Source organism: Indicator indicator, chromosome 13, assembly GCF_027791375.1.
Source record: "Indicator indicator isolate 239-I01 chromosome 13, UM_Iind_1.1, whole genome shotgun sequence".
In the NCBI taxonomy this organism is placed as follows: domain Eukaryota; kingdom Metazoa; phylum Chordata; class Aves; order Piciformes; family Indicatoridae; genus Indicator; species Indicator indicator.
The window spans coordinates 27,324,170-27,347,047 of record NC_072022.1 but is presented as its reverse complement, the minus strand read 5'-3'; the positions used below and the strand labels follow the sequence as shown (position 1 = coordinate 27,347,047).

Sequence of the window (22,878 nt, the reverse complement as noted above, 5' to 3'; positions counted from 1 at the left end):
GACCCTTGGGAATCCAGGCAAGAGCTGCAGGAGAGCTGAATTTGCCACAGAGAGAGAGTAGAACACTCAGTAGTCATCCTGGGTGACCCAAGAGCTGCAAACAGACTGGGAACAGTGTGGGGATTGGCACCCTGGGGTGCTGGGGGCAGGTGGGCTCCTCAGCCTCCCATGGGAAGAGGGCAGTGGTCACTGCTCCTCAAACCAGAGCAACAGGGAGGCAAAAAGAAGCAGAGGAAATAAAACCCCTCAGAAGTGGTGAGGCACTGGAACTAGAGAGGTGGGAAATGCTTCATCCCTGGAACCAGCCCAGGCCAGGTTGTTTGGGGCTCTGAGCACCTTGCTCTGGTTGCAGATTCTGACTGGATGACCTTTAAAGGTCCCTTCCATCCCCAAAGCACTGCAGGAGCCTTTGGTGCAGTTGCAGAGGAGGCAGCACCGTTGTCAGCTCATTCAGGTCTCCCCTGCCTGCCTTCACTGCCCCTCTAGCCTCCCTGGAGACCACACTTGGGTGTCAGTTCCCTTGCTGCTGGTGCTGGCAGGAGCGAGCAGGATGAGAGCTGTGGTGCACAGCTCCCTGCTGAGTCATTCTGAGACCCAGAGAAAGGCCTTTGGCTCCTCCAGCCACAGGAGCATCCGGAGCCAGCTGAGCAGGAAACAGATTTGACCCCAGCTGGTGCCTGCTGCTGCAGCCTGACCACAGCTGCTGATGGGCTATTTTTTTCTCCTCTCTGAGATGGAAGAGCTCCAAAGGAGGGCAAGGAGGGCTCCTCCAGGGAGCCCAGCCTCTCTCAGCAGCTTTGTTCAGGCTGGCACCAAACAAGACCCCCTGGGAGGAATCTCCCCTGTAGTTTGGTGGAGCAGCTCAAGATGCTCAGGGTGCAGCTGACTGCCCTCCCCAAGCACAGCAGAGCTGCCAGCACCACTGCAAGAGAGCTTGCCCTGGGCCTGCTGTAGCTACACCCCAGCCACCCACTTCACTCAGGACAGCACCTGCAGGACACTGCTCTCAGCCCAGTCTGTGCCCAGGGTGAGGAGCAGGGCAGTCCAGCACCAGCCTCTTCCCAAGCTTCCATCCCCTCAGGGGATGGCACTGGCTGAGAGTCAGAGAATCACAGAGTGAGTTGGGTTGGAAGGGACCTCAAAGCTCATCCAGTTCCAACCCCCTGCCATGGGCAGGGACACCTCCCACCAGCCCAGGTTGCTCCAGGCTTCATCCAGCCTGGTTTTGAACACTTCCAAGGAGGAGGCAGCCACAACCTCCCTGGACAACCTGTGCCAGTGTCTCCCCTTCCTCACTATAATGATTTTCTCTGTAATCTCCAGTCTAGAGCTCCTCTCTTCCAGCTTCAATCCATTCCCCTTCATCTCATCACAACAAGATGGTTGTCAGAGTCCTGTGCCATGGCTCTGCTCTCAGCCTGCCTGGCCCAACAGCACCAGCAGGGCTTCTAACCTGGGTGAGGAGTTATGCTCAGATGCAAACCCAGTGGGCAAGCAATGAGCCAGACAGCCTCAACGAGGGCCTCTTGGGAAGCTCCTCTGCATCTCCCCTCTCATTGCTCTCCTCAGCACCCCCAGGATCCTGCCCCCAGCTCTGCTGAACCCCCCAGTTCTGATTGGGCCTGGGAACTGTATTGCCTGCAGCACCGGAGCCCAGCCTGACCTCCCACTGCAGTCAGTAAACTGGGGAAAGCCTCCAGTTCTGGCTGCCAGAGAGTCAGCTCCCTGCCAGCAGCTGGGGGCAGAGGGAGAGCCAAGCAAGCATGCAGAGCAAGAGCACAGGCCTGGTGGTCTTCTGCTCTTGGACCTCCCTGCTGCCCCAGGTGAAGGATCTTACTGGCATGGCTCTGGGGCTGTGGTTTGGTTGTTTCAGCACCCAGCACCAAGACTGTTTCAGCAACACAAGCCTGCTGGCACTCTCCACACCACTGGCAACCAGCCCTGCAGCTGCCCAGCTCACCCTGGTGTGAGGAACACCTTCTCAGCTGGACACTTCCCACAGGCTGGAAGCCCCTTCCCAAGTGAATTCCCTCTGTGCCCTTTTTGTTTTCCCTCTGGAAGCTGCTGCTGTGCAGTGGGGTCAGGGCACCCCGAGCCCTGTGCCAGCAGGTGGGTGCAGCAAGGCTGATGCCAACCCCCAGAAGGTAGCTGCTGTCCCCTCTGTGTGCCCTGCTAGAGCCAAGGGAGGGCACAGAGTTGGCCAGGGGGGAGCAGGGGCACAGGGACACCAGGATAATGGCTGGGAGAAGGGCACTGGGAAGCAGCCATCTGCAGCCTGGCTTCTGCAGGCTCTGCCCTCACCTCCCACCAGCTTCCCCATGCCTCTCGCAGAGAATTCCAAGATTAATGGATGCATTAGGAGAAGAGCAAAGCAGAGAGGGCTTCCCAGGACAGCTGGTGCTGCACAGGCTGCTAGGGGTGGGAGGGCTGGCGGAGAGCAAGGCCAGAAGGTGCAGGAATCACAGAATTGTCAGGGTTGGAAGGGACCTCAAGGCTCAGCCAGTCCCAGCCCCCCTGCCATGGGCAGGGACACCTCACACCACAGCAGGTTGCTCACAGCCACCTCCAGCCTGGCTGCAAAAACCTCCAGGGATGAGGCTTCCACCACCTCCCTGGGCAACCTGTGCCAGTCTCTCACCACCCTCATGGGAAGGAATTTCTGCCTCACATCCAACCTGAATCTGCTGCTGCTCTCCTCACCCAGGGTATCTCACAGCTGGCTGCAGTGAGGGTGGCTGGCCAGGCTCTGCTCCTGCCCCTGGGATGGGACAGGATGTGGCAGGACCATTGCACAGCTCCTGGCAGTGTGGCAGGGGGAGAGGATACCCCAGGGAAAGCAAAGCTGAGGACCACTGGGCCCCCTGCCCTGAGCACCCCCATCCCCAGCCAGCAGCAGGGCCTGGGGGCACCTCCTGGCTTCATGGACAGCTCAGATCCTTTGCACTGCTGGAAACTCTCAGCTGCTTTCCAGAGGCTGAGAAAAGCAGCCCCAAAAGGCTCCTGTCTGACCTGGCCCCTTGGCTGCTCATGGAGTCTGGGTGGCTTGGCCCCACAGGTGGGAGCATCTGGACACAAAATGCCAAAAGGGGCTCTGAAAACTCTTCTTGAGACATTTCCTTCCCTCCAGAGCAGGCTGCTCTGCAGGGACAGATGTTCTGCACAGGCAGCTTGGCAAACAGAGCTCCACCTCCTAGGCTAACTGATTCCCCTGCCCCCAGCACGCTCCTGATGAATCATTAATCACTTCCTTCAGATTCCTGGGATGCTGCACAGATTCCTCTGGTGCACTGGGGAAGGAAATCAGGCCTGGAGCTGACCAACACGCCAAGCAGACAGAGAGGAGGGGCAGAGCAGGACTCTGGGAAGCTCTCCCCATCAGCTAACCCCTCCTGGCAGGTCCCACACTTGGAGCTGTCCCACTCCTGGGCTTCTTAAAGCCTTTTGAGATGTTTAAAGTTCCTCCCCACAGTTCAGGGGATGGTTTTCAGCCGTGGGAAACCAGCAAGCTGCTCAGGTGTCCCCAGTTCTCCTGGTCACCAGGAGTGGTGAGCACCCAGCAGCAGCTTTGGTGCTCCTAGCTGGTGCTTGGTATCTCTGAAGACCATCACACACCTGCTGAAAACACCAAATATGGAAGCAGGATGCACCTGGAAGTGCTTCTCCCCAGCAAACCAAGAGGGTTGTCCTCTTGGGAAGGGCTCGGACATGGGCATTTCTACAGCTGCCTGGGAGGAGGTTGAGTGAGGCCAGTGTTGGCCTCTTCCCCAGGTAATTCATGGCAGGACAAGAGGAAATGGCCTCAAGCTGCACCAGGGGAGGGGTAGGTTGGAGGGGAGGAAAAATTTTCTTTGCTGCCCAGGGAGGTGGTGGAGTCCCCATCCCTGGAGGTGTTCAAGAGAGGAGTGGCCTTGGCACTAGAGACAGGGTTTGGTGGCATTGCTGGGGTTAAGCTGATGGCTGGACTCAGTCTAAAGACCTTTTCCAACTCAAATGATCCTCGGAGGTGGGATGGGCCCTGGGGCATCTCTGGGTGCATTTCTTGGTCTGGGCTCAAGTGCCTGTGGAGTTTCTTGGCTGTTTTCCTGTGCTTTGAAAAGCATCTTCCAGGTGAGGTTGCTACTCCCTTTGCAGAGCCTTCTATGCTCAGCCAAACCCTGCAGCTCCCTCCCTGCCTTCCTTAGGCCCCCAGGGATGCTGCTCCTCTTCCTCCCTGTCCTGGCTGCCCTACTGAGAGCCCACACCTGCCACCCTCAGCTGGGTAGTGGAGTCCCCATCCCTGCAGGATGGGAACCTCTCACCAGGCACTACCCTGGGAACCTCTCACCGGGCACTACCCTGGGAACCTCTCACCGGGCACTGCCCTGGGAACCTCTCACCAGGCACTACCCTGGGAACCTCTCACCAGGCACTACCCTGGGAACCTCTCACCGGGCACTGCCCTGGGAACCTCTCACCGGGCTCTGCCCTGGGAACCTCTCACCGGGCTCTGCCCTGGCAACCTCTCACCGGGCACTGCCCTGGGAACCTCTCACCGGGCACTGCCCTGGGAACCTCTCACCGGGCACTGTCCTGGGAACCTCTCACCGGGCACTGCCCTGGGAACCTCTCACCGGGCACTGTCCTGGGAACCTCTCACCGGGCACTGCCCTGGCAACCTCTCACCGGGCACTGCCCTGGGAACCTCTCACCGGGCACTGCCCTGGGAACCTCTCACCGGGCTCTGCCCTGGGAACCTCTCACCGGGCACTGCCCTGGCAACCTCTCACCGGGCACTGCCCTGGGAACCTCTCACCGGGCACTGCCCTGGCAACCTCTCACCGGGCACTGCCCTGGGAACCTCTCACCGGGCACTGCCCTGGCAACCTCTCACCGGGCTCTGCCCTGGGAACCTCTCACCGGGCACTGCCCTGGCAACCTCTCACCAGGCTCTGCCCTGGGAACCTCTCACCGGGCACTGCCCTGGCAACCTCTCACCGGGCTCTGCCCTGGGAACCTCTCACCGGGCTCTGCCCTGGGAACCTCTCACCAGGCTCTGCCCTGGGAACCTCTCACCGGGCTCTGCCCTGGCAACCTCTCACCGGGCTCTGCCCTGGGAACCTCTCACCAGGCTCTGCCCTGGGAACCTCTCACCAGGCACTGCCCTGGGAACCTCTCACCGGGCACTGCCCTGGCAACCTCTCACCGGGCAGTACCCCGGGAACCTCTGTCTGGTCCTTGACAATCCTGCTGCAAAGATCCCTCACAGCTCATCAGCAAGCTGAGAGCTGCTCCCCAGAGCCAAGGAAAGCAACATTCCCGTTCCCTGGGGACCTCTGAGACATTTGCAAACGAGCTGTGAAATTTTGTAGCTTTCAGGTTTGCTGCTCAGCACTCGGAGCCCCAAGATGCCTTTTTTTTCTTTTCCCTCACACTGGATGGTGATAAACCAGAGAAGGGCAGAGCATGGCAGGGGTCAGGCTGCTCACAGAAGCAGGAAAGCCTCGAGTACCCCTCCCACAGCTTCACAGAACCAACACTAACCCAGCAGGAAAAGCAGTTCCTCCTCAGCAGAGCTTGGAGCTCTGTGCTGCAGTTCTCATCTCCAAAGTTCTCCTTCTTTAACCTTAGCTTTGAAAGACCTTTGAAAACGTCCAGGGACTTTTGTTTTCCCTTTCAGTTTTGCAGTTTCAGGGAGTTTTCCTCTTACTGCCTTTGCCTCCTTGCTCGTTGCAATCCCTGCAGGCAATGCTGAGCCTGGGGGGCAGCCTGGGGGCAGCCTGGGTGGGGATCAGCCTTCCCAGATCTGTCCAGGCTGAAGCTGGTTATCCTTTTTGGCCCTGCACAGACATCCAAAGAGCAGAAGAATCCAGCTGGAGAACCAAGCCCCCGCCAAACAGGCTGCCCAGGGCAGTGCTGGAGTCCCCAGCCCTGGGTGGGTTTCCAAGCCATGGAGACATGGTGCCGAGGAACAAGATTTGGTGCTTGGTGACCTGGCAGTGCTGGGTTGAGGGTTGGAGTTGATCCCAAAGGTCTTTTCCAACCCAAATGGTGACCTGATAGCTCAAAGAGATAACCTGCTCCCCAGGCTGGAGCTGGACCACCACTTCCCAGCCCCATCCTTGATCCCAGACCTCTAGGAAGCAGCAAGGGCAGCATCAGCCTGCCCAGCCCTGTGGCTGGGGTGCTCTCCTTCCCTGCCACCCCCCCCAGACAATCCCAACACACATTTTAACCATATCAGAGGAATTTCTGCAGCAGTTTGACATCAGGACCAGCTCTGCTGAAGGCTTGGGCAGCTCTGCATGGCATCACTGAAGGGTACCCATCACTCAAGTGCTGCTCCATCACCCTCCCAGGGACCAGCCTTGCCTGGAAGTGCCCCCAGCTCAGCCTGGGGCTGAGGAGCTGGGCTGACCTTTGGCTCAGTTTTGTGGCTTTCTGTTTGTTTGGGTTTGATGTTAACTTCCTCCTTCGGCTGCCTGACAGGGAATCAAGCTGCTGCTGGCCTCCTCCCCCCTCCAGAGACCCAAGCTATGGCCGGGACAAGCCCCCCCCCACAGGCATCCCCCAGCAGGGAAGCTGCTCAGCTAATGAAGAGAGAACCCTGGCTCTGTAGCCTGTGACCCAGCATGTGTCTGACAAGGCAGCACTTAATTAAAACAAATCCCCACATGGTTTGCAAACAATATTAATTATAGCCCATTGCTGCCAAAAAAAAAAAAAAAGCCACCAAACCCAAACCAAAAGGAGTATTAATTGCACAAAGCCAGGGCTGTCCCCAGCCAATGCTGAGCCTCAGGACAGCCCTGGCTTCCTCCTAGCTTTTGGGTTTGGATCCTGCACAGACGTGCAAAGGAAGAGAACCCATCTGGAGAAAGCAGCTGCAGCTGAAGAGGCTGCCCAGGGAACTAGTGGAGTCCCCATCCCTGGAGAGGTTTCAAAGCCCTGGAGATGTGGTGCTGAGGGCCATGGTTTGGTGGTGAGCTGGCAGTGCTGGGTCAAGGCTTGGACTGGATGATCTGAAAGGTCTCTTCCAACCCAAGTGATTTTGTGAAGTGCTGTGAGGGGGCTGTCAGCACCTCCACAGCACAGCCTGACCATACTGGGTCAGGTTTGGTAGGAGGAGATGCTACCCTTGCCAAAACCACCCTGATCCTCATCAAAACCACCCTGATCCTCACCAAAACCATCTTGATCCTCACCAAAACCACACTGATCCTCACCAAAACCACCCTGATCCTCACCAAAACCACCCTGATCCTCACCAAAACCACCCTGAGCCTCACCAAAACCACCTTGATCCAACCTTGGAGCAATCATGGGAAGTAAAGAGGAGCGTGAAGCCAGTGTGCCTCAGCTGAGGCAACCTGCAGGACAAGAGCTACGTTTATGTGGTCCTCTGCTCATTGCCTGCAGGGCAGGTGTGAGCACAGCCACCACAGAGTCATAGAATGATGTTAGGGGCTGGAAAGGCCCTCAAAAGCTCATCCAGTCCAATCCCCCTGCCAGAGCAGGAGCACCTAGAGCAGATCACACAGGAACACATCCAGGGGGTTTTGAATATCTCCAGAGAGGGAGACTCCACAACCCCCCTGGGCAGCCTGTTCAGTCTTCTGTCACCCTCACAGGGAAAAAATTCTTCCTCCTGTTTCCATGGAACTTCCTATGCCTCAGCTTCCACCCAGTGCCCCTTGTGCTGTCGTTGGGCATCTTTCACCCTCCAGAAGCAGCCCAGCCCGGGCAGCACAGCGAGGGCCCCGCCGGTAGTTCGAAGGATGAGGTGGAAGCCACCAGGCTCCCAGGGAGGCTGCAGCAGATGCTCCCCGCCCGGCAGGCAGACAGCTGAGCCTCCCCCGGGCTGCAAAACCACGAGGGGATGACTCAGCCTCCCCTTCGGAGCGTGCGGGAGCCGTGTGGAGCCCACCCTGCCAACCACGGTGCCAGCTGGTGAAGGCAGGGGGACAGGTCCGCAGCACCACCCCTCTGGTCCGCAGGCTGCTGGCGAGCAGGGCTCCAGGCACATCCCGGGATGCTCGCAGCACAGGGATGCTGTTGGCAGGAGCAGCTCCTTGCCCGGCGGCAGCAGCGCTTGGCACGGGATGCTGCTCGTCAGGCAAGAAGAGGCAGGGAGCTGCTGGCACCTCTCCTCCTGCTCCCAACCCAACCTGAGTGCGAGCGGCGCTGCGGGGAAGTCACATGCCCGGGGAGCAGATTTCTGCCCAGAATGAGCCTTCAGCACAGCAGGGGCAGGACGTGGGGATTAAAGATGGGCACGGAACCCTGTTTGTGCCAAGGCACGCTCCGAGCGGGCTGCCACCCCCGGAGCAGCCTGAACTGGCGCCACTGGGAAAGGCAAAAGGCTGCAGCAGCAGCAGCAGCTCGGTTCCTGCAGCTATCGATCCCTGCTCTGTTGGGGAATGGTTTGCAAGGCTCATCCCCACCCATCGTGAGTGGGAACCTGCAGCCTGCAGCACCACGATCACTGCTTGGAGCTGGGGGGGGAAGGGAAAAAGGAAAAGAAAAAAAATAAGAGCAAAAAAGGAAAATGGAAAGCATTGGAAGTGTGTCCCGTTCCCTGCTGTCCATCCCTCTGTCCAGCAGCAGGCTGGAGGGACCTCATCCTGCCGGGCGTTGAGGTACTGGGGAAGGGGACTGCTGCCGGTTCTGGCACAGAGAGAGCTGCAAAGCGCCAGAGAACACACCGGGGAGCGGCGAGGGCCAGGCTTCAGCACCGAGAGGCTGGGGAGCAGCAGAGCTGGGTTCTGGCAGGTCCTGCTGCCCGTGAGACGTCACCCTGCCTGTTGGGACAGCTCAGGGCATGGGGCCAGCCCTGTCCTGTCCCGTCCTGTCCTGCCCCAGCCCGTTTCACCTCGTCCTGTCCCATCCTGCACCGTCCATCCCACCTGATCCTTTCCCATCCCTGCAGCAGCCCTAGCCCACAGGGACCTTGTGCCCCCAGCTGCAGCACTCACCCTGGGAGTAATTGGGGGTAAACAGGACCCCAGGCTGTGGGACAGGAGCACAGAGGAGGAGGTCACAGCCCTGGAAGGTCCAGCCAGCAGCTCAGCACTGCCAAAGGGCCAGGCACAACCCCATCTCCCTTCCTGTGGGAGCAGAGGGCTGTGAGGGGTGGCTGTGAGCTGGCAGCTGGACTCAGGTTTTGCTGTCCTGAGAGCAGAGCAAGGGCTGAATTCCTGGGAAAACAGAGGTTGGGAAAGAGAAGATTGCCCAACTCCCCCACGGTGAGTCAGAGAGCAGCACACCTGGCACGGCTGCTCCCCACCAGCTCCCTTGCACTGGAGGAGACCAAGGCAACCACCTTGGAAGGGGGAACCCAGCCCCACACCTTGCTGGCAGAGCAGCTGCACATCAGGGGCCGGGCTTGGTTTGGCATCTGCTGCTGCAGCAGTGCTGGGCAAGTCCTGGCTGGGGACCCAGGGCTGGAGAGCTGTGGCACAGCCTCAGCCAGCAGCATCCTCATCCTGTGGTCCTCAAGACACAGCCTGCCCCAGTGGCACAGCCACGCTGGGGAAGGGAACCATCAGAGGGGACTGTGGCCATGGGGGCTGATGGGACCTGAAACACCACAGGGGCTCCCTGACCAGTTCCAGCAGATGCCTTGGAACCAAGGAATGGTTTTGGTTGAAAGAGACCTTTAGTATCACTGAGTGCAACCAGGGATCCAGCACTGCCAGATCACCACTAACCCATGGCCCTCAGCACCACATCCCCACAGCTTTCAAACCCCTCCAGGGGTGGGGACTCCACCACTGCCCTGGGGACTGCACCACTGCCCTGGGCAGCCTGGGCCAGGCCTGGTCAACCTTTTTGGGGAAGGAATTGTCCCTCATATCCAATCTAAACTTTCCATCCCCTATGAAGTGCCACTGGGCACAGGGCTAAAGTGGCTGACCCCTGGAGCTGGGAGAAGCCCACCCAGCAAGCAGTGCTCAGAAGGAGCAAGGAAAGGTGCTTAGGTGATTTCACAGGACAAACCAGATCCTGTCAGGCCTCTCAAGCTCCTGCCATGAGCTCCTCCTCCTCCTTGCTGTGTCTCAGGATTTCTATTCTGGGCTGACATTTCCAATGCAGCGCCAGTGTTCAGAGCTGGGTTTGGGGCAGGAAGGAGTTTTTTGCACTAGAAATCACAGAATCATAGAAGGGTCTGGGTTGGAAGGGATCTCCAAAGGTAATCCATCCTCCCTGCAGTAAGCAGAGACATCCTGCACCAGATCATGTTGCTCAGAGTCTTGTCAAGCCTTACCTTGAATATCTCCAGGGATGGAGCCTCAACCACCTCCCTCCTCAGGCAACCTGTTCCAGTGTTCCACAATCACCAACAGAGGAAGGAGCAGCAGCTGCCAGAGGCTGGGTAAAGGGACTCTGCACTTATTGTCCCCTTCACTTAGGGCTGTCAATGCCCTATGACCACACTCAGACCCCTTCACAATCACAGAATCAGAGACTGCTAGGGGCTGGAAGGGACCTCAAAAGCTCCTCCAGGCCAATCCCCCTGCCAGAGCAGGAGCACTTGAGCAGATCACACAGGAACTCATCCAGGCAGGTCTTGAATATCTCCAGAGGAAGACTCCACAACTCCCCTGGGCAGCCTGTTCCAGTGTTCTGTCACCCTCACAGGGAAATAATTCTTCCTCTGTTTCCATGGAACTTCCTATGCCTCAACTTCCACCCAGTGCCCCTTGTCAGGTGCGGGCATCTCCTACACCCCTCCCATCCCCATGCTTGGGCAAGGCATGGGGTAGGCTTTGAGGGATGGCACTGCCCCAGTCCCCAGCAGTGTGCCCAGCCAGACAGCAGAGAGCCTGATCCCTTTAGCACCAGCACATGCACCACTTACCAAGGTGGCACTTGGAACATGGGCACTGTTCCTCTGTGAGCTCAGCTCTGCTGCAGGACTCCTGGCATGGCCACGACATGAGGAGCAGCAACCAGCTTCATGCACTGCAGCAGAAGCACGTGAGGCCAGCAGCACATGGCAAGGATGAGGCAAGGGTGGGTGGTTGCCCACCCATCACCTCCTGCCCTGGCTCGTGGCACTGCCAGAGCTCAGCCCTATTCCCACCCCAGCTGCCAACCTGTGCTGAGCAGTGGCTCGTGGTGCCCAGCACTGGTTGGGATCCACCAGTGAGTGCCCAGCAGCTGGCAGCTGGGGCTGAGCCAGGCTCCTCATCCTGCTCCCCAGGCAGGATTCCAGCACACCTCATGCTCCCAGGCAGGAGCTGTGCACACGTGTCCTGGCAGCATCCCAGACTGTGGCACTGCTGCCACTGCTTCATGCCAAGCCAGCCCCACACATGCCCAGCGTGGAACATTCCCGAGCACTGGAGCAGCAGAGTCAAGGTGCAGACAGTGAGGGGAAAGATCACCACTGCCAGCTGCTCCTCAGGAGCTGGGTGCAGGATGAGGAGGGATGGGACACATAAAGCCCTTCCAAGGCCACCTGGGCTCCATGCCCTGGCGCTGCAGGAAGGCACAAGCCTGGGCAGGTCCACCTGGCTTTGCCAAGCTGCCACAAACAGCAGAAGGAGGCCACAGGAAAAGCTTTTCTGCCATGTGCCAAGAGCAGGGCCTGACCCACGGTGCCACTGGCAGCACACTCAGGTCTCTCTCATCCTCACAGGGGTTGGAAGGGACTTCTGGAGATCGAGTCCAAGGCCCTGCCAAGGCAGAGCCACCTGGAGAAGGTCACACAGTAGCATGTCCAAGTGAGCTTGGAATGTCTCCAGGGACCAAGCCAAGCAGCTGGGCCAGGACCTGCCCGGGGTCAGCTTGTCGTGACAGCTTCCCCTGTGACCCTGCACCCACTGCTGCTGGCAGGGTGCAACCAGCTTGGGTTGTGTAAAGTGTGGCTTAGGGCTCCTAAGGCCCAGCCACGCTGGAGAGGAAGCAGAAAGCAGCAGCTTCCACTGCTGACCTTTCCCTGGAGCAGAGGAGAAGGAGCCGTGGGTGGGAAGAGGCCACCAGCAGCACTGCTCCTCGGAAGGGCTGGGTTGGTTTCCCTCCAGCTCCCACTTCCTGCCTGCTTTCAATTTGCTCCTTGAATCCACATAAACAAGAGAGACTTTGCCACCTCCCCAGCCCAGGGGAGCAGGCAGTGGGCACCCAGCACAGGGCACCCCACAGCACTCAGGTCAGCCCCAGCACAGCTCCTTGGTGTGTGAGCAGTGCACAAAACAGCTCCTTCAGAGTCACTTTGCTTCCTCCTCACCCATTCCCTGCTCTCATCCCAAAGCAGATGAAGGCCACTCCAACTCCTCTGCAGGTCTCTGCTCCTCCTTCCCCAAAGGCTCCAGCTGCAGACCCGTGGGGGTGCACAGCAGCCTTGCCCTTTGCCTTTCCCAGCTGCCAGAGCTGTCCTCACTCCTCCTGCAGCTGTGCCAGCCCAGCCCTGCCCAGCCAGGTGTCATGGCATGGGGTTCCTGACCCTGCTGTGGCAGGAGCTACTTCTCGTGGTTCTCCTCAGCAGCTGAGTGGTTTGGCTTCTCCTGGCTCTCTGGTGAGAGCCCTGCTGTGGGCAGAGCTGCTGCTGCTCAGTACCTGCTTCCCAGGCTGAGCCCACCTGGTGCCATCCAGCTGTGGTGAAGGGTCCTGTGTCACATCGACCCAGGGGTGAGGAGCTCCTTGCTCAGCTTCAGTCCAGGCACACTGACTGGCATCTGGTGCCAGAGCTGTCTGCTCAGCCATGGGAATCAGAGAACCATAGAATTGAGGGAAGAGACCTTCAGGATCACTGAGTGCAACCTCCAACCCACCCCCACCATGGCCATCAAACCCTGGCCCCAAGTGCCATGGCCACAGGTTTCTTGAACACCTCCAGGGGTGGGGACTCCACCACCTCCCTGGGCAGCCTGTTCCAATGTCTGACTACTCTTGCAGGAAAGAAATTTTTCCTCCCCTCCAACCTAACCCTCCCCTGGCACAATTTCAGGCCATTTCCTCTTGTTCTATCACCTAATACTAGAGACCAGCCCCTACCTGGCTCCAACCTTCTTTCAGGGAGCTGTAGACAGCAATAAGGTCTCCCCTCAGCCACCACCAAAAAAGCAGCTCCCTGGCCACCTTCAGTGCTTGGAGGCAACTCCAGAGGAGCTGATTGTGCCCAGCCAGGGCACAGCCTGGATTTCACTCACAGCAGCAGGCAGAGGCACATCACAGTGCTGGGGTCATCATGGGGCACATGAGCTGGGAGTGCAGGGGAGGAATGGGGCTGCTGAGTTGGGAAATGAGCAAAGAAACCCTGTGTGACACCCTGTGAAATGCCAGCTCCTCTGCCAGCTCAGCACCACACAGCCACCTAAAGTCTTCATGGCAAAGCAGCCTTCAGTGCATTCCCTCCCCCAGCTGAGCCTGTGGCTCTCAGCAGCTCTGATTATCAGTGATACTTGGAGTATTGTGTCCAGCTCTGGGGCCCCAGCACATGATGGACATGGACCTGCTGGAGCAGGTCCAGAGAAGGCCACAAAGATGATGAGGATGGGACCACCTGCCCTATGAGGACAGGCTGAGAGAGTTGGGACTGTTCAGCCTGGAGAAGAGAAGGCTCCAGGGAGACCTCAGAGCAGCCTTCCAGTAATTGAAGGGGCTCCAGGAGAGCTGGGGAGGGACTGCTCAGAAGGGGCTGTGGGGACAGGACAAGGAGCAACAGTTAGGAACCAGAGCAGGGCAGAGTTAGGCTGGACAGCAGGAGGAAGTTCTGCACAGTGAGGGTGGGGAGAGACTGGAACAGGCTGCCTAGAGATGTGGTTGAAGCCCCATCCCTGGAGACATCCAAGCTCAGAGTGAATGTGACCCTGGGCAGCCTGCTCTAGCTGGAGGAGTCCCTGCTGCCTGCAGGGGGCTTGGACAAGATGGCCTCTGAGGGTCCCTTCCCACCTACTGCAATCTGTTGGTCTGTGGTTAGTGGGAGGGATGAGCACAGCAGGCATGGGTACAGGGCTCCCTCTAACGTCAGCCAGCACCATGCTGTGGGCACCCCACAGGGCAGAGCCTGGGGTGGTTCTCTTTACCTGCACCTTGGGAGCTGTGCCACAGGAGGGGGAACAACAGCTCAGCCTGGATCTGGCGTGGCCTGGGGCTTGCTGATGTCCTGGTGGGTGCAGCTCTGCCACCAGGTGTGCTCAGTGCTCTCTCTCCAGGTCCATGCTGTGTCTCTAACACCCCACACACTGCTGAGGGAGAAGTCCTCATCCAGTTTGATGATGGTGCCCTACTGGGAGGAGTGGCTGGCACCCCTCAGCACCATGCCCCAGAACAGGGGAGGGGCTGGAAAGCAGCTCCATGGAGCTGTCCCATGGGAAACCTATTGTCCACCAGGACCGCAAAGGGATCCTGGCGGACAATAGGTTACCCATGGGACAGCAATGTGCCCTCAGAGCCAAGAAGACAAATGGACTCCTGGGGTGCATCAAGTAGAGCGTGGCCAGCAGGTCAAGGGAGGTTCTCCTGCTCCTCTCCTCTGCCCTGCTGACACTGCATCTGGAGTATTTAGTCCAGTTCTGGGCTCCCCAGTTTAAGAGGGACAGGGATGAACTGGAGAGTGTCCCACAGAGGCTATGAGGATGCTGAAGGGCCTGGAACAACTCTCTGCTGAGGAAAGGCTGAGAGTCCTGGGGCTGTTTAGCCTGGAGAAGACTGAGAGGAGATCTTCTCAGTGTTTATAAATACCTGAGGGGTAGGTGTCAAGAAGAAGAGGCCAGGCTCTTGTCAGTGGTGTCCTGTGATAGGACACAAACTGCAACCCAGGAAGTTCCACCTCAACATGAGGAGAAACTTCTTTACTGTGAGGCTGCTGGAACCCTGGAACAGGCTGCCCAGAGAGGTTGTGGAGTCTCCTTCTCTGGAGAGATTCCAGACCCACCTGGATGTGTTCCTATGTGACCTGCCCTGAGTGATCCTGCTCTGGCAGGGGCAGGGAGGGTTGGACTGGCTGATCTCCAGAGATTCCTTCTAACCCCTGACACTCTGTGATCCCCAGCAGAGAGGTTTTCCACAGACCAATTTCAGCCAAACACACAGAAGGAACTGAAGCAGAAAGTGAAGTGGATTTATGACCTGGCAAGAGAAAAACACAGCTGAGGAAGAGAGCTTTTCTTAGGGCAATTTCACTTTATTTTTGGGTCTTTTTTTTGTCTTTTTTGGGGGTTTTTTGTCTTTGTTTTTGTTTTTTGTCCATACAGCAAGGTCAACTCTAGCAGTAATAATAAAATAAGCATAAAAACAAATTGCAGCCCAGGACAGAGTACATAATTCGGAGCAACTACAAGCAAAAAAGTAAGTCAGTGAGTACATACTGGATAAAACCCAAGCCCAGCTGTCCTCTCAGCAGGTGAAAGCTGCAGGGGAGCAAATAAGTGCACCTGGGGTGGGGATTCAGTGTCAGGCTGGAGGCACCAGGCAGCAGCCTTGCTGCAGCTCCCCTCCAGCCCTGGCATGGACAACACCAAAGTTGCTCCAGCTTGGGCATGGAGAACAGCAAGGCTGCTCCAGCTCTAGCATGGAGGACACCTAGGCTGCTCCAGCTCTAGCATGGAGGACACCTAGGCTGCTCCAGCCCTGACATGGAGAACACTAAGGCTACTCCAGCTTGTGCATGGAGAACACCAAGGTTCCTCTAGCCCTGGCATAGAGAACACCAAGGCTGCTCCAGCCGGGGCATGGAGAACACCGAGGTCCATCCAGCCCTGGCATGGAGAACACCAAGGCTGCTCCAGCCTGGGCATGGAGAACACTGAGGTTCATCCAGCCCTGGCATGGAGAACACCAAGGCTGCTCCAGCCTGGGCATGGAGAACACTGAGGTTCATCCAGCCCTGGCATGGAGAACACCAAGGCTGCTCCAGCCTGGGCATGGAGAACACTGAGGTCCATCCAGCCCTGGCATGGAGAACACCAAGGCTGCTCCAGCCTGGGCATGGAGAACACTGAGGTTCATCCAGCCCTGGCATGGAGAACACCAAGGCTGCTCCAGCCCTGGCATGGAGAACACCAAGGCTGCTCCAGCCTGGGCATGGAGAACACTGAGGTCCATCCAGCCCTGGCATGGAGAACACCAAGGTTCCTCCAGCCCTGGCATGGAGAACACCAAGGCTGCTCCAGCCCTGCCATTTCCCAGGGGTTGTTCAGTTTTGTTTCTCTTTCACCTGCTAAAAGAACAGGACCACTAGAGCAAGAAAAAAAGAATCACCTCAGGAACTACAGCTACAGTGTGCTGTTTGGTTTGCCTGCTCATGATTTACCTCTTTTGTGAAGGTCAGTATTTCTTTTGAACAATCTCCCTCTGTCTCTCTCTTTTTGTGTTTTTTTTTTCTATTTTTTTAAAAAAATTTGTTGTTTTTTTTCTTATTTTTAATTTTTTTTTCTCCTCCCTATTATTTCTGTGAAGGAATAAACCACTGAACTTGTCGGAAACTGGTCTGAGTAGCATATAGCATTAATATATCCTTGGATACTTGAAAACATGCAGTAGGGTTTTTGAGTAATGGAGGCAAGATTTGATCCATGATTTCACCTCAATGCTTTTGAAGTACCTTTTTTTTTTCCCCTCTTTTTTTTTTCTTTTGTCCTTTTTTTTGGTCTTTTTTAATTATTATTTTTTTCTCCTTTGTAATTAATGATTTTTTTAATTATTATTTTTTTTTCATCCAGTGGAGCCTTTTGTCAGTCATGAGATCTCAGAAAGATGTGACATTATCTTTTGGTTTTGGATTTTGGTTTGGTTTTCTTTTTTATGGTTTGTTTTGTTTTTCCTTTTCCCAGCTGAAAAAATCCTGGCAAAACTACAAGCTGTCCAACAATAAAAGCAAAGCTTTTCCCAAGGGGTATGGAGTGCTAACTCTGTGCCACTTTTGCAAGCAAATTTTTCTTCAGCCTGTCATAATTTTTTTTTTTTAATTCCATTTTTAAAAATTATTTTTTATTTTTATTATTTTTTATCATTATTTTTAAAGTTATTTTAATTTTTTAAGTATTTTTCTTTTTTTTAATTTTTCTGTTTTTATGTATTTTTTAAAGGGTTTTTCTGTTTTAAAGGATTTTTGTTTTTCTAAAGGATTTTTCTTTTTTAAAGGATTTTTTTAAAAGGACTTTTATTTTCTAAAGGATTTTTCTTTTTTAAACGATTTTTATCTTTTAAAGGATTTTTATTTTCTAAAGGATTTTTCTTTTTTGAAGGATTTTTACCTTTTAAAGGATTTTTCTTTTTTAAAGGGTTTTTCTTTAAAGGGTTTTTCTTTTTTAAAGGACTTTTCTAAAGGGTTTTTCTTTCTTAAAGGGTTTTTCTTTCTAAAGGGTTTTTCTTTTTAAAAGGATTTTTATTCTTTTAAAGTAGTAGTATTATTTTTTTTTAATTAAGCCTTAACAAAACTTTGTAATTATAGACATTTTTATTCAAAATAAGATCTTACTATTATACAGGTTTCTCTCTCTCGCTCTCTTTTTTTTGTTTTATTTATTTATTTCTTTATTTTTAACTATATACAGAAGTGCAAAAAGTCAACCTTCTCTTCTAGACCTTCCCCCTCCCCTCCCTCTCAACTTGCCTGAACTGCAGCATAATCAACCCCTCAAGAGTTTGCACACACGCTCTATAGAATTCTTGTTACGTAAACTTTTGGAGTATTTGGATTATCAACAACAAAAAAACCAACAAAACAAAACCCAAAACACCCAAAAAACAACCAACCAATGGCCCCCAAACCCCTTCCCCCCCAAAAACAACAATAACAACAAAAGTCCCTTGATCTATTTGATTATGCAGCTTATTTATATACCAAGGCCTGATATTCAGGGATTTCCACCAAAAAAAAAAAATATATATATTTAAACAACATTTGAAATGGATACAGTAGAAAATAATTTTTTTTTCTAATATCTAGGAACTAAATTTTTTTTTTAATTTTTTTTATACCTTTTTTTTTTTAATCTCCTTAACAACTAATTACAAACAAAGGGGGGAAAAAATATATAAATCATTAAAATCTTAACTCAGTTGCCTGCCAGGATTGTTGCCATAGCAACAAACTTAAAAATGTCCTTTACTTAGCAATGATTATAGAATTATTAAGATATCCATAGAAAAGATCTTTGTTTTTTCTTTTTTTAATGAGAACTAGAGACAAGAACTAACAAATGACTGACATTCTTACATTGTCATGTTGAAATCAGCAAAACAGAAATCATTCAGTTTCAAGAAGAAGAAGAACTCCTATGACCCAACTGAGGAGGTGATGAAGGAAAAGAAAACTCCTTTGGGTTGGGGGTTTGGAGGCGGGGAGGCAGGGGGGGAATTGGTTTGGTTTTGTTAGGTGTGTGAAAAGTCATTGATGAAATAAAAGGCTTAGAAACTGAACTGCTATCCAACTAGGAAACTAATAAATGTAAGAAAGGAAAAGCAGGATAAAAACAAGGAGAGAAAAAAAAAAAACAAACCCCAACTTAATATCCGCTACTGGAATAACTACGCTAAGATGTGAAGTCACTATGCTTCCTTAACACGACTGAAGTTACATTGGTATGGGTTGGAACCCGTAAGGTAATCATCTAAGGCTTTAATAGATGTACAGTACAATCAGAAATCAACACCTGGCTCCTGCAAAGCATCTCCCTCCAGCATTAAAAAAACCAAAACCCCAGCAGGGAGCTGGGAAGTACAGAGAGTTCTAGAACCGAACCTGCGCTTCCTCCTACCTCTCCCAGCCACCCGGCCCCTACCGCAGCGCTGGGCTGAACGGGGCAAGAACGACCCTTTCCTGGCTGCACCATCCAATTCCTTTGGATGAATCCACTCTTTAAAACTTGAATGCACATCTATTGATTTATCTTTTTTTGTCTGCTTTTTTCTTTTTTTTTATGGTTTTTTTAACGTTGTTTTTTTTTCTTACAGTTTGTAAAGGCTTTCTAAGGCTATAAGCAGTTAATCTGAACAACAACCCTCCCTCCTCCCCCCCCCAAAAAAGGCCCAAACAAACAAACAAAAAGAAATCACATATAAAACTCACCCCTAGTATTGACCCCACCCCATTTTCCTAGGCTAATTAAACATCTCCATTTGTCATCTTTTGGTTTTGCCATGCAGCTGCTGTCAGTGCTTCTCTCGTCTTTGTCTTTAGAGTCGCCGCCTCACAGGGCGACTGTGGCAAAGGAAAAAGTGAAACCCTACCTCTGCAGAATGTTTTAGAGTCCTTTCGACTTGCCACAAGAGGCTATAAATAGAGGAAAAAAAAAAAGACCAAAAGCAAACCCAATAAAACAAACCCCCCCAAGAAGTTCCTCAAAGCGTTTGTGGCTGTGTCTCAGAAATGGCTTTTTCCCTTTCGCGACTGGGAGAGCTCGACCCTACGGCCAGGGTGGGCTCCTCTGTGGCTGGGGAATCTCTTTTCCATCCCTTCTTCCTTGCTTGCCTGCTGTGAGGAGTTCCTTGGCCATTTCTGAGACAGCTTTGGTTTGAAACAGAAGGGTGCCCTTTGACTGCTTGGGTACTGGAAGAAAGCAAGTGAAAAAAACCCAAAAAAAACAACCTCGAAAAAAGGTGGTTCTGAGCAAAATAACACTGCAGAAAAATAATACTCTAGGTGGGATGTACAGTCTATGGCACTTCATGAGAATCCTCCCCAACGAGGTACTTAAAGCCATGGGTGTGCTTTAGAATAGATACAGTTGTGGTGTTTTGTATTTTTTTTTCCACTTGGCACATTCATCTGTCAAGATACCCTCTCCCCTTCCCCTCTTCCCTTACACAATCTCATTAACATTAAAAAATAGTCCTCTTTTAAAAAACCAACCAAACAACCAAACAAAAAGGAAAGGAAACGAAACCAAACCCAGGCAAAAGGATTTCCTGTGCATGCAGGCTCTCCTCTATCATGGCAACTTTTTAAATACAAGGTGCACCTTTTCTTTTTTTTTTTTTGTTATTTGTAAACCTTGGAGAGAAAAAAAAAGAAGAAGAAGAAATAAAACTTTTTTTTGTTGTTGTTTGACTTTTTTTGTTTTTAAAAATAAAACAAACCCAAACCAAAGGATTATCTCTTGGTCTACAGGATGTACCAACACCATCAGGAAGAGTCATGGGTACACCACTGGCTGTCTTTTCAAGGTGACTTTGATGTGATTGTGGAGGGGGAAAAACCAAAAGAGCCTGGCCAAACCCCAGGCAGGTGGCCCCCCCCTCACCCCCTCTCTCTCCCTGCTGCTAGAAAAGAGAGACGATGCTGTACTCCTTGGACAGGGATTGAAAAGAAAAGAAAAGAAAAGATCACCTCAGCACAAAGATCTCAATTCAATGTACAAAGTTAAGATAGGCAACAGTGTGTGGTGGATCCGCCACGCTCCGGCTCGGCCCCGCTGAACATGCAACGTGTGGAGGGCTTACTGCTGAGGGAGGCTGGGGGTGGCTGGCTGTATATACACTATGGCTGATGAGCTCCTCCTCTTCCCCACCCCAAACACACTGATCCTTGGCTCTTCGTTCATGATCTGCAATGGAAGGGGAAAAAAAAACGAGAAGAGAAGAGAAGAGAAGAGAAGAGAAGAGAAGAGAAGAGAAGAGAAGAGAAGAGAAGAGAAGAGAAGAGAAGAGAAGAGAAGAGAAGAGAAGAGAAGAGAAGAGAAGAGAAGAGAAGAGAAGAGAAGAGAAGAGAAGAGAAGAGAAGAGAAGAGAAGAGAAGAGAAGAGAAGAGAAGAGAAGAGAAGAGAAGAGAAGAGAAGAGAAGAGAAGAGAAGAGAAGGGGTTTGAGGTGTGCTAACTGCTCTTCGGCAGCCCCCAGCAGGAGGACTGCAGCTGGGAAATCACAGAGTTACTGAGTCTGGAACACACCTCTGAGGTCATCCACTCCAGCCTATGACCCAACACCACCACACCAACCAGACCATGGCACTAAGGGCCACATCCAATCTTGCCTTAAACACCTCCAGGGAGGGTGACTCCACCACCACCTCCCTGGGCAGTCCATAGAATCAGTCAGGGCTGGAAGGGACCACAAGGATCATCCAGTTCCAACCCCCCTGCCATGGGCAGGGACACCTCACACTAGATCAGGCTGGCCAGAGCCTCATCCAGCCTGGCCTTAAACACCTCCAGGGATGGGGCCTCAAATACATCCCTGGACAACCCATTCCAGGCTCTCACCACTCTCGTGGGGAAGAACTTCTTCCTCACGTCCAGCCTGAATCTCCCCACTTCCAGCTTTATTCCATTCCCCCATTCCAGTGTCTGATTGCCCTTTCCCTGAGGAAGTGCTTCCCAATTCCCCTTTCTCTGAGGAAGTGCTTCCTAATTCCCCTTTTCCTGAGGAATTGCTTCCTAACATCCAACCTAAACCTTCCCTGGCACAAGTTGCCTGGGAGCAGAGCCTGACCCCCACTTGACTACAACTTCCCTTCAGGTAGTTGTAGAGTGTGATAAGGTCCCCCCTGAGTCTCCTCCTACACCCCCACCAAGGCCAGCTACACTGCATCAGAGCTGCACCTCACACCCCAATTCTGCAGCAGTAAAGGTTCTCAGCTCACCACAGGATCACACAGAATGGTCTGGATTGGAAGGGACCTCCAAAGCTCATCCAGTCCAACCCCCCTGCACTCAGCAGGGACATCCCCAACTAGATCAGGTTGCTCACAGCCCTGTCCAGCCTCACCTTCAATATCTCCAGGGATGGAGCCTCAACCACCTCCCTGGGCAACCTGTTCCAGTGTTCCACCACCCTCATAGTATAGAACTTGTTCCTCACATCCAATCTCAATCTGCTCTGCTCTAGTTTGAAGCCATTGCCCCTGGTCCTGTCCCTTTGCAAACAGTCTCTCTGCAGCCTTCTTGCAGCCCCATCCAGGTACTGTCAGGCTGCTATTAGGTCTCCCCAGAGCCTCCTCTTCCCCAGGCTGAACACCCCCAGCTCCCTCAGCCTGTCCTCAGAGCAGAGGTGCTCCCAACTCCCTGATCATTTTTGTGGCCTCCTCTGGACCTGCTCCTTCAGGTCCATGTCCTTCCTGTATTGAGGGCTCTGGAGCTGGACACAGTACTCCAGGGACAGAGAGGTGGGGGAAGCCCCAGCCCTGCAACCAGGCCAAGTCAGGTCGTTTGGGGCCCTGAGCAGCCTGCTGGAGTTGCAGACGTCCCTGCTGACTGCAGGGGGGCTGGACTAGGTGGCCTTGAAAGGTCCCCCCCAACCCAACTCAACCCAGTGTCTGTGATTCTGTGACCTCCTCCTGTCCCCGAGCCCTCAGCTGTGGGACCAGAGCCTGTGGAACACGTCCCACCCCCCAAAACCCAGACTGGGAGCCAGCATGGTGTCCCTCTCTCCTCCCAGGCCCTGCTGTCAATGTTCCTGGCAGACTCAGGAGCCCCAAAAATATTTAAGAAGCACCTAAACAGCCTTAGAAATCTTGTCCCTGTTTCCCCAAGGTCCTTTTTCTGCCTTAGCTGCCCATCTAGTGTAGCTCTTCCTCTGGACTCTGTGGCCCATCACATGAGAGACATCTCTAGAGTGTGACCCCTCCTGGGGGGGGGGTCTCTAAAATGGGCCCCCCCTGTTGCATCTGGCTGCAGAGGGAAGGCTGGCAGCAGGCTGAGGCTGCAGGCCAGAGCCATCCCACCCCAGCCACAGGAGCAGTTTGAGAAGCTGGAAGGAACAACAGTTATGGTAACCCCCTGAGGAAGATCAGCTAATCCTCTCCCTGCACCCTAATCCCATCATGGCTCAGCCACTCAGGGAAACACTCAGCAGAAATGGAGCAGAAGGGAGAGAAAGGTGCCAGAAACCACGAGCTGCCCTGGGGAGGTGATGTGGTCTTGCTGACAACAGGAACTCCAGTGGCACCCTGGGAGCTACAGGTTCCACAGAGTAAAACCTCTCTCAGCCTTGGGCACACCAAGCTAGCTCTGAGGATA

The 22,878-nt window shown here is 53.7% G+C and overlaps 1 protein-coding gene across 6 annotated transcripts in view; it reads right to left on the bottom strand.

The window, feature by feature from the left end:
• Nucleotides 1–17,227: 17,227 nt before the first annotated feature.
• Nucleotides 17,228–22,878, bottom strand: part of MBNL1 (muscleblind like splicing regulator 1) — a 103,429-nt gene continuing 97,778 nt past the window's right edge. For all 6 annotated transcript variants that reach the window (XM_054385930.1, XM_054385929.1, XM_054385925.1 and 3 more), the window contains one exon: nucleotides 17,228–20,471. The gene's annotated coding sequence lies outside the window, so the exon portion shown is untranslated. The remainder of the gene's footprint in view (nucleotides 20,472–22,878) is intronic.